Raw genomic sequence first — 12,790 nt, forward strand, 5'->3', positions numbered from 1 at the left:
GGCTGGTCACCTTCTGTACTAACTATGCGATATAACAAGTGTTCATGATCATAGTGATCTCTCAATAAGTTCTTTTACTTCTATATGATTGATCAAACCTTGGAAATGGAAACAGCTGAGAAAGGAGTAGTAAAGTTATGGTGGTAGTCAGAATGGAAGCACATTCGTGGTACTAAGGTTGACGTGGTTATTAAAAGATTATAGAACGCTAACGAGCAAAAGTATAACCAGTATAATATTAGGAACGGAAGGTAGTAGCGATTACGAACTGGAAAAGGATGGGTATTGAGAAGCAAAAGCTCTAATGATAAAAGCTATAATGAGAGTCTGTGCAATAGACTTGAAAGAAATTGGAACGATCACTTAACACGGATCGAATTTTCTTACGATAATAGATCATATGTCAGTATTGAGATATCGCCTTATGAGATCCTTGAGGGAAGACAATGTCGATCTCCCTTATGTTAGGATGGAGTTGTAGAGCGCAAGATTCTTGGACCCGCAGTAGTCCAAAGGACCAAGGATTTAATAGATTTAATCAGAGGACGGCTGGTAGTAGCCCAAGATGGACATAAGAAGTATGTTGATTTGACACGAAAGGACAAAGAATAGGAAGTAGGGGACCTAATGTTGTTAAAGGTATCCCCTTGGAAACTCTTGGAAAGGATTGATGAGAATCGGAAAGAAAGGAAAGCTAAGTCCACAATTTGTCGGATCCTTGGATATATTAAGAATTATTGGGAAGTTAGCATATGAGCTAGCCTTACCCCAGAACATGTAGCAAGTCATAACGTGTTTCACGTATCAATGTTAAGGAAGTGTAATTCGGATGCCAGATAAATAGGGGCATACGAGCGCATAGACATGCAACCCGATGTAACCTATATGGAGCAACCAGGAAGGGTTATAGAGTGAAAAAGAACAAGTGCTTAGGAGAAGGGTTATCAAACTAGGCAGAGTTTGGTGGTAGAACCACAATGTGGGAAAATTTACTCGAGAGTTAGAAAGTGCAATGTTAAGAAAGTATCCCTATTCATTTTCTATCTGATTCCGGGACGGAATCCTTTTAAGGAGGGGAGACTGTAATAACCCCAATTTTTGGAAAATTTTTGAAACCCTTATGAATAGTGTTTTTGATGAATGAGAAAATTTTTCATGCCACACTAGGTAGGGGTTCTTTTATGGATATTCTGAGATTTTATTGGCACTCTATATGACATATAAGTGTATGTAAAGATCGTCAGAATCCAATTCCGAACACTTTGATTTTTCCCGAAAATCCACTAGATACGGAAAGAATTGAGTATAAGGTAACATGATAAAAAGGATTTAAATTAAAGGATTATAAGAGAGGATCATAAAAGGAATACAATATATTGAGAAAGGTTAAGGGAACCTATGTAATAAGATCCCGGGTATGATCCCTCAAACGATAAACGAAAACGAAAGTTAAGCGAACCGTATAACAGATCAGCGGTCATTAGGCAAACAATTAGGAAGTTAATCAAAGGGATTAGAGAGGATGATGTCACCCAACCAATGAGAAGAGGACAAAGAGGGAAAGATGACATCATAGCATGACATAGGAATGACATGGGAAGGAAGGAGATGTGGTTGAAGTAGAACCACACAAAGTCTAAGGTTAATAATGTAATTAACCAAAAAAAAACAAAAACAACCAACCAAAACAAATCAAAGCAAAACACAAAATCATTTCTTTTATTCAACAAGAGCTTGCTCTCGGCTTTTTGCCATTTTCAAAGAAAACAATTTTCAAAATTCAAGTTCAAGGCTTCCTAAATTGGTAAGATAATTCCCTAGTCATCCTTATGCATTGTTATGGCTATATCATGAGTTTAAGCACCCATTCATTCTCAATCTTCTTCAATTAATCAATGAAGAAGACAATGAATAGTGATTTCAAAGTTTTAACTTGAATTTTTCTTGTTTTCCTTTAAGATCCAAGCATCTCTAAGACTTCTCAAGGCTTCTTAAGGCTTCCTAGCTACTCCCACCACTTCAAGGAAGGTATATCATCTCCAAACCCTAGATTCCTTTGTATAATAAGATTATTTTGATTATTATGGTGATAAAGTAGCTTAATGCTTGTGGTTTAGAGTTTGGGTTGGAGTGGTAGTGAAATGGAATGGTGAATCTTGTTGTTTTGGTTAAAAGAACTTAAGTATAGTTAAATTCAAGCTTAGGCATAAGTATAAATGTTAATATTGAATTGATTGGGTCTGTTATGATGTGATAAGGATGGACTTTGGTTGTATGAATGGGTTGAGGTTGAATTGTGATGGTTTTTGAATGGTTTAAAATTGGGAAATCGCGTAAACATAGCCGTCGTAATGTCTGATTTACTTTAGACTGCTTTTGTTCATAACATTAGGACCCGAGAACCCCCTGCTAGGTTTTGACCATTACCATGTTTAGATATTTCATGTTACGAGCTTCGTTTTGATATGTGGTTCGTTTGATTCCGATGAACGGTTTAGGAGAAATGGCCGTTTTAAGTAACGACGTTTCGCGAACGAACCCTTACCCCTCGCCTTACTTTGAAATATAGGTTAAAGACCTTAAAGGACTAATTGAAGTATGAAACATTTATGTAAGGTGTAATAGGCAGTTAGTAAGACACTCGCGAAGGAATCGCCTTAAAACTCATAATGGTTAAATTATTAAAAATGGTGGAGCCGAGGGTACTCGAGTGACTTAAGAGAATCAGTAAGCGTAAAACGAGCGTTAGAGTCTGAGTTGGTTAGAGTATAGATTTACAAGTGACTTTGGTTTAATTCCAACTTACTTGTTGCTTATAGGTTACCAGACTCGTCCCGAGCCATTCGTAACCCCCAGTCGCTCAGGCAAGTTTTCTACCCGTTATACTGTTGTTGTGATGTATATGTGTATATGCATGATCCTGCGATAAATGCATATTTGTTATTAGCAAATTCTTGCGATATATTGTAGCATGTGATATGGTATATATGCATGCCTGTTTCATATTCTTGGATTATATATCTGTTGGTTGAAATGCTTACAGTTGCATAATACCTATGTTAGAGATAAGCGGTATTTGAATTTACCCTTAGTATAGGGGATCAAAAGGTGAACATATTTCTAAACCGGGAGTCTATGTTCCCGAGTATAATATATATATTTTTATATATATATGGTTATAGTTTTCAAAACTATTAATCGAATAAGGTTTATTCGATAACTTTAACTTTATTTTATTATTGAATATTATTTCGAATATTCATCCGAGGACTTATGACTCCTTTATTTTATTATTGAATATTATTTCGAATATTCATCCGAGGACTTATGACTCCTTTATTTTATTATTGAATATTATTTCGAATATTCATCCGAGGACTTATGACTCCTTTATTTTATTATTGAATATTATTTCGAATATTCATTCGAGGGCTTATGACTAAGTTTATATTATTTAATGATTATTAATTGGATAGTCATTTGAAGATGTATTGACTCCTTTATTTTATTTAATAAATATTATTTATAATATTCATTCGAGGTATTATGACTCCGCTTATTATTTAATAATATTCTTTATTTTATTAAAGAATAATGTTTCGATAATCAAACTTATTTTCGATTATTCAAATAAAGATAGTACTTTCGTATAAGTATATCTTTGGTTATTTAATACTCATTTCAAGTATAAGTCTTACAACTTCTACTTCAATTATTTGTATAAAGATTATTCTTTATGGGAATATTATTTAAATAATAATATTCAGACATTTTCTAAATATATTGGGACTGATTTACTTCATTAAATCAGCATTACTCCAAACACTCTTTAAAGTGTTTTCGAGTCTTCAAAATGATTTTTAAAAGTTAGAGTGGATCCCAAAACTCATTTTTATATTTAAGATCTTCCTTTTGAAAAGGGGATTTAAATACTCGCTCAAAACCTAAGGGATCCGGCTCTATGGTGTATTTTATATTCGCAACAAGGTTGCAGTTTTGGTAAATGAATTGATTACTTACCCAACGTTCGGGAAGTAAGTCCATCTATCGAGTCGGCATAAGCAATATGGGCTCAGTGGGCGTCCATGATAGTGTAAGTGGCTCAGTGGGAGTCCATCAAATGCATAAGTGGCTTAGTGGCAGTCCAGCATAAGGTCCTATTGCGACCAGGGTGATGACCAGTGGGGAATTCATCCATCTACTAGTAGAAAAGGTTACTTATTGGTATCTTTGCCTGATCAGCAAGATATCAGGTTTATGCCAAAATTCTTTCCTTTCCACATTTATTGGATATTGCAATTCTGTTCATACTTTATATGACAGAGGTTTTCAGGAAACGTATGTATATATATAGGTGTATATATATATCGGGACTTAATGAAGTATATCATAACTTCATTTCCTTCAAAATATTTCAAAGATTGAATCTATTCAAGTCTTATCTTGTAGTCTCATCAGTGGGATGAACTTTTGAAACTAATTATAACTTGAACGGTGGTAGTTCAAGTAGTATTTGGAAAAGATATAAGTATATTGGAGTATCTTGTAACTTCATCTTTTAAACTTATATCTAGTAAATGATTATCTTATGCATGACAAAGATTTTCAGGAAAATGTTGAGACAAGGTTAGATATATGAGATCACCTTGCAACGATATTTTTATACAGTTATAAACTGGAACTCTGTGTATATTATGCATGGAAGAGGACTTCCAAGATTTTGAAAAGTATATTTATATATATATACTGAATATTTTACGACTTCATCGCATTAAGATATCAACTTGGCTCATTTCTTTTGACCAAGACTTTCATGAGTACTATGAGAAGGCTCATATATTGTTAATCATTATACATAGTATTTTGGTGGGCTTGCTGCTCACCCTTGCTTTCTTCTTTCATCACACAACATCAATTAGACAAGATGAACATGACCAAGCTCCCAATTCGCGAGCGGATAGAAAACGTTCCGCAGTTTCCTATAGGCGTTGATGTCGCTGTAGCTGAGGTAGGAACTACCAATAGGCTAGGCTTTCAACTTTTGATGTATCAAATTATGTATATTTATGAATTGTAATAATGGCAAAGAAATGTAAATTTATTCAGAAAACCTTTTAAGGTGTATTGGCATATAATTGTGGAATAAAACGACTTGTGATTATTTTTGGATATTCATCTCTGAGGCTATAACTTGTGGCGTGTGTGTTTAATGGTGGGGTCACAGTACAGAGTAGTTGATTATTTATTAAGATTGGGTGTTGATTAAGGGAAATGGAACTCGTGACAACCCGGATCCCCGACCCCGGATTTGGGGGTGTTACAGTGTAACTGGTGTAATAAAGTAAATGACAGTGCTGGAAAGGAAAAGGTACTGATATATATAGATCAAAAGTTTTGGGTAGTACAAGCATAAAGACGCTTCGGAAGTAAAAACAAAAGGGTACAACAACCTACTCACTAGTCAGCATAGCTAGTCTATAAATACAACCCAAAAGTCTACAGGTACACACTACACACTACTGTACATACTACACAAACATGACAACACTGCTCAGCATTTCCATCTCTGGATCTCTGACTCATGGCAAATCTGGACCTCCAATCTTCTCAAGCTCCTCTAGCACCCACTTAGCCCATTCCACTAGAAAATCAGGGGTGATGTCCTCATGTGTAGCCTCAGCAATCCTCACCGCAGCTGCTCTACGAAACACCTGGAGCCTCTCTCTGAGTCGCCTCTCACCACTCCCAACCTCTCTGGTACGCATAATATGCAATAACTCCTGAATCTGACCCTGTAGGAATCGCTGCTCCATAAGGCAAGCCTCAAACTAATGATATGGGACAGGATAGGAAGAGAACTGGAAAGGTACTTCTGTAACTGAATGACCAGTAAAGCCTGAATCAGCAGGTGGGGGTCCTCTGATAGGTGGTCTCATGCCTGGGGGTGGAATAACCTGCAATGGTACGGGCTGCAATACAGGTGGAGGTAGAATAGTCAACACTGGTGGAACAACAGGATGTGGATCTGAAAATAGTCCTCTAACTGAGGGCTCTGAGTGATCAGCTGATACGAGGATGAAAGAGTCGGTCATCGCTGCTATTTGAAACCATATCGCAACATAAGAATCTCGAACCACGACGCGAATCATACTAATACCTATTATACTGCATCACTCGACCTTACGACGTTCTATTATTCTATTCCTTACTTCTAATCCTAACCCTCTACCCATTCCCGTCAACCTAGGCTTGTGTCAGTGACTTATAACCTGTAGCTCTAATACCAAACCTGTGGCACCCTCCAAACCCGGGTCAGAAGTTTGGGATCCACACACACACTATTTATAACCTGCTTATAACAATAATAAAGATAATAATAATATGCAGTGACCCTACTTACCAACTACCACGGACCGCAACAGGTTAAAGTATGCACACAAGCCAAACACACACTTATATTACAAACCGTTCAAATCCCAACTATCCAAACTCAGAACTGAGTATTAAACATTATTAAAAACATTTACAAACTTATATTATCCCAAAAGAAGCCTACTAGCTCATCTCGATCAACTGGAACCCCTAGCTCTCGCACTGGACTGGGGATCCTCGGTACCAACCGGTTCCTTTTTAACTGGAAAAGAACATAAACAACATCGCACAAATGAGCTAACTAGCTCAGCAAGTCACAATGATAAAACTGAGAATATTGGTCACCAAGTGAAAATGGTTATGATATCAAGTTAACAATGAATTATGATTTAGAATTGGATATTATATTTTCATTTTTTTAAAAAAAACAAAGTTAGGCTGCTGATCAGTCACGCACTAACCCCGAGCAAAGCACATAGCACTGCTCTACCTACTGGATCCAAGGCACACATTGGCCTAACTTGACCATTATATGGTCTAACCACGAATCTGGTCCACAATTTTATAAAAATAATCCAATTCTAACATAATAACAGAATAAACAGTAATAAGCAATAAACATAATCATTAACAATATTGGACGTTCAATAATTAAAATGGTTTCAATCTGTATAAAGATCAATATGGCATTTCAAAAGCATGGATGCTAGGTAATGAAAGAATTGGATAACAAAGGAAATAATGTTTCAAGGATTTGGCCTTTCAAATTATAAGATACAATGGTTTGAGTGTGTAAGCAATCTGGTTCAGTGTTTGATATTTAGTTTGTATCTATTGGTGGAGTAGTATCGTATATTTGAGGTTCGTATTTGGGTATACAACAATTAATGGTCTAGAAAGAATCAGGTTTACGGCTCAAGATCAATAACTGGAATCAGAGTTTAGGGTTTAGTGCTTCAAAGCACTTGCAATATAAAATAGAACTATCAATCACTACAATATCTCGAGAAAGTTCAGAACACTTTCCTAGTACTAACTTACTATACTACACTCATTTTCAATCACCACTGTCTTACTCCTCGACTACCTTTTTTCCTTTCCTACGCCTTGCCTCTTCTGCTCACATATCATAAGCATCTATCAATATTCCACTTATACGATTCTATTTGACATATACTTCTATCTACCCTTCGTTTTACCCAAATCTGATTAACGGATTGAAAGTTACGCAATAAACAAGTAAACATCGAATATATAGACCGACATTTAACCACCAAGTCACATATAGCACATAATACATCACATAATCAATGATATAACATTTATAAAGAAGTCTCGGGTCATAAACAGGCTTTCGGGTACTTAAAATGATTTTTAAAACATTTTTCGGAATTAAAACGGGTCGTTGGATCAATTTCGGAGTAATAAACAGGATTCGGTTGGCCAATTCTAGCTTCGAAACAATTTTATAATAATTATCGAGCCTTGAAAACAATTTTAAATAATATTTTAAAGCTCGAAACTATTTTTTGGAATTCTTAAATCATTTTTAAATAATTAAATCTAATTAAATAATTAATTAAAATCAATTAATAATTAATTAAATCAATTAATCAATTAATTTTTGAATTAATTGACCAATTAATCAATTAAAAATTAACTGAAATTAATTAACTAATTAATTTAGATTTATTTTTGAATTAAAAATAATTTTTGGAATTAAAATAATAATTTTTGGAATTTTCAGAAATTAAAATCGATTTTTTATAATAAAAATAAATAGGAAATATGATTTTTGAATAATTTTAAAACAGTAATCCTAAATTTGCAAACTCTGGAAACTTCAGGGACTGAACTGTTTCTTCCCCAAAAGTTTAGGTACCAAACTGCAATTTTACACCCCGTCGCCGGAAAATACAGGGGTGGCCGGAGAACACGATTCTGGCACCCTCACCTCACCACAAGCTCTAGATCACATCTACAGACAACCAGGAACTTATTTGTGCAATCAAATCATTCAAATAACCCCAGACTTGGCCGGAAATTTGCCAAGAACATTGCCGGTTTCCGGCGAAATATCGAAAACTTAAAATGACAACTCCCTACGATTCAAGCATCCTCTGTTAACGAGTTATATACCAATCGATTGCAAATTTCATAAGGAACATAACCCACTATAAATCAACAGCTAATAACCCCTAAATCAAAAAACCCCAAATTTCAATTGAAAACATTCATACGGATTTTAAATATTACAATTACGTTAGGAAGTAGTACTCGGAAAAGTTTCGGGTTCTAAAAATATAACAACGGATGACGTCGGTTGGTTCCCGTTTTTATAAAATAGATTTTAAATACCCGGAAAAAGATTATATAAAATTCATATGATTCCTATAAATTCATAAATCAACATAAAAATAATTAGGAAGATATGACAATTATCTATTTTTTATTTTGGATATATAAAAATTAAAATACTCAATTAATAATATTTTTAAACATCCAAACACATTTAATACCTAACAAATAATTCACAGAATAGATACTGAACACATATAATAATTATTGATTAGAAAAAATAATTACACGATATATCCTGGATATTACAACTAGAGTTCAAAGATAAATCGAAAACAAGCATCCAAAGTATCAACTATATTGAAGAATACAAAAGTCTTCTTCTCTATAGCCGTCTTGTGCTCTCTAGGTCTTCGTATTACTCACCTTCGGCTTCTTCTTATTAAAAACAAACTTTTATTGGTTTATATAGGCTTCTGGACGACCTGAGATGCCACCCCAGTCTCCGCACAGGCGCACACACATCTGCAAACCTTGCGCGGCCACCACGCTCTCCCGCGCGGGAATTCCGCTCGTCATAATTCAATGATTCAACCGTTCACGCGAAGCTATCGAGATGATCTTCAACATGAGAATGGTCTTGACATCAGAATCTGAGATCCTTTCAGCATATTTCCTTGAAAAGCTCATTTATTCATCCAACTAATGACTGTAATACAAAAACACATCAAAAACACCAATAACTTGAGTCCAAAACACCAACTTAAGCTTGTAATGAAGCGTTCCAAGTAGATATAAAATTCACTTATCAGTGATGTATCTAAAACATACATACATTGCTAAGCATGTGTCATTCTAACTACTTTACATATTCATTCATCATATGATATATGTAAAGTGCAATAAAATAAATGTGATAGGTTATGAGTCCATCATATATAATCTTCATCAAGCTCATGATAGATATCATGGTCAGTCTAAGGTGGTTAAGTATATAAATACAACTATCTATTACATCATATATTTTCCTACTTTATTTGCTTCCTTGTATAGCTTCCTTAGATCACCTCTAATGGACTCCTCTTCTAGTCTTTAATTCTTCAAGTACATTACATGAATAAAATATAAAAAACTAATCTAATGAACTTACAAGAAGAACTCGGCTTACATTCAAGATTTAATATTACAAGAATTAAAGCGACATGTAATTTGTATTTAAAAACCAAAACCATAATTAAAAAAACATTAATCTAAGGGTCCAAAGGCCATAACCATCCACCATGCTCAAACAACATATTATAATATAATATATCATTTACTTATCATGATTAATCTAAAAAATCATATAAAGTGGAACATATCTAAAACACTATTTTGCGCATCAAACTCAACTGTTAGTTCGCGGGGGGGGGGGGGGGGGGGGGTACAGGGGGTCGCGCCCCCCGTTTGGGGTTCAAAATAGAACCTTTTTGCTTGATTCTTCATCTATGTATCATCGTATCATATACATACAGTGTGTTCCAGTCCCCTATTATGTCCATACACAATTAATCATAACAACAATCATCTCAGATCATTAACACATGCATAGTATCTTCATATCTATTATGGCAGGTCATCAACATACATAATATCATCATATTTATCATGAAAAATCATCAACACATGCATAATATCATAATATTTATTATGACAGATTATTAACACATGTATAATATACAAATCGCATACAAATAGTCATGGCAGATTATATACATGATATTATCATCAAAATGAGTAAACACACAAATGAATTAAAACCTTTCGCAAGTAGCTCTGATATCATTGTTGGGTTTCGGGGTATAAAAACACAACGGAAACAATATATAAAACCATAAAAATAAAATAAAACCGAAACCTACCGCAAGATCCATGCGAAAAACAATATTTAATTCGTGGATGAGATGTTTACCTTAAAGAGCTTTACGATTCTAGTTGTCAAAAGGAACTTTAACCGAACACCACGTATCCCGCCTTAACGATCTACGTCGTAGAGGTATCCACACGAAAGCCGGTATGAAGGAGGCGTGTACTAGCACCAAGAACGGACCTGTTTCTCCCCCTCTCTCTCTCACCTTTAGCCTTACAGATATTTATATAAAGAGGCCAAAAAAAGTCCTAACCCTATTCCAAGTTAGAGCTTATTAAAATATTAAATTCTATTTATTTAATAATTATGTCTAACTTAATTATTAAATAACAACTGAATTTCGGGTTTAATAATATACAAATTCAATATTCATTTATCCCATTAATTAAGTCCTACTTAAATAATAATAAATAATTTGAATTTATTATTTAATTTAAATTTAAATTTGAATTAAATATTCCTCCAAACTTTCTTTGTGTGACCCTATAGGTTATTATTATGTTGACAATAATTTAAATATCTCATATTTAAATTATAAACAATGAGCGACATCTAATAATACATCATTGCTACCCAAGTAATAATAATTAAATCGGTGATCGATTAAACCTGTCGTGAATAATGTACAATGTAATATAATCTCTTTAACCTAATATTATAGATTAAACTCGAGGCATGTTATGTGTCATCCTTTTCATGGTTTAATCCAAGTTTCCTTGATCAATGAGTAGATTATCATTTCAAATCAACATTTGAGCACGGAGCCAGGTATTACAAGTCTAGCTCACACAATCCATCTTACGAAGTGTCATCCGCTTGACTGCTATTATGTAACGTGCAGTCATCCCGAGGCAACATGATGTATGGTATAAGGCCGAGGCCATTTAATATCTCTCCAAAATTAGGAGGGTTAAATCCTTTCTAGATAATTCATATTTCTCACACGATTCCTAATATACCCAAAATCCACTTTTATCATTACCCGGTCAAAGGAAACTTTTGATGTAATCAAAGTATATTAATCATCATATAAAAATATAATGATTTCAAGTCGAAGGACCATTACAACATTACCACTGCGGGAATTACTTATGACACAATAGATATGTAGAATCTCATATTAGGTCTATCCGCACCATGTATATTTACAGTTGCTTGTATTTTCGACTTTAGTATCATTATACCTATGATCAATAAGATGTAATCATCAGTCAACAAACACACTAGTCTTTATTCATTATTATTGTCCCTTAATAATAATACTTGACTAGGGATATTTGGGATTATCGATACTATTCACATAATCTCATTTCTAAGTCACGTACTTAGAAATATAGAATTCATATCATATTCCAAGGATATTTATTAATCTAATATTTATATTGCAGTAAATTGAGATTTAACAAATTATTAAAAGAATAATTTATAGAACATAAACATTAATAATCCAAATGTCATAAACAAAACATAATAGTGCTGTCTTTAGGAAACAAACACTAATACCACGTCCATTCCATTGGATGGTGTCATATGATGGTCATGTCTAGATGTTGATCTAGATTTTTTCATCACTATATTCAGTTCCAATATTTCTTATTCTTTAAAGCGATCTCAACCATTCTTATGCACTTCACCAGGTACTATATAACATACCCAATAAATTTAAATTATAAGGTCTATCAAATTTGGGTCTTGAAATTTGATTTTGCGGATGCGATTATCAACTTCAATATCTTTATCATAACATATAATTGACATTTTGGTTGTTTACATTCATTGGTTTTAGGCTAGCATGCATGGGTCACATTTTGTTAATATTGATGTATTGATCTATGTTAGCACTTATATAAGTGAAAAAAGCATAAAATTTTATATTCTTGCATAGAACTTAGGTCCTTTATCACAAATAGTGGTTATAATAATTGGGTTAATTATCAAGTAGGTCACTTTCTGCGTCTAAATATTTCAAGTGAGTCACTGATTACAAAACTGACTCAAATGAGTCAGTGATTACAAAACTGACTCAAATGAGTCACTCATTTGAAATTTTGTATAAAAATATCACTATATCGATATTAGAAATTCTTAAAAGTATTATATATTGAGTTTCACACATTATTTATGAATGATATTACATCCAAATGAAAGATATCGAGTTCTAGTATTTTATATAATATTTTTAGATTTTTAAAAATTTATCTACTATTTATT

This window comes from Apium graveolens, chromosome 6, assembly GCF_009905375.1.
Source record: "Apium graveolens cultivar Ventura chromosome 6, ASM990537v1, whole genome shotgun sequence".
Taxonomy (NCBI): Eukaryota; Viridiplantae; Streptophyta; class Magnoliopsida; order Apiales; family Apiaceae; genus Apium; species Apium graveolens.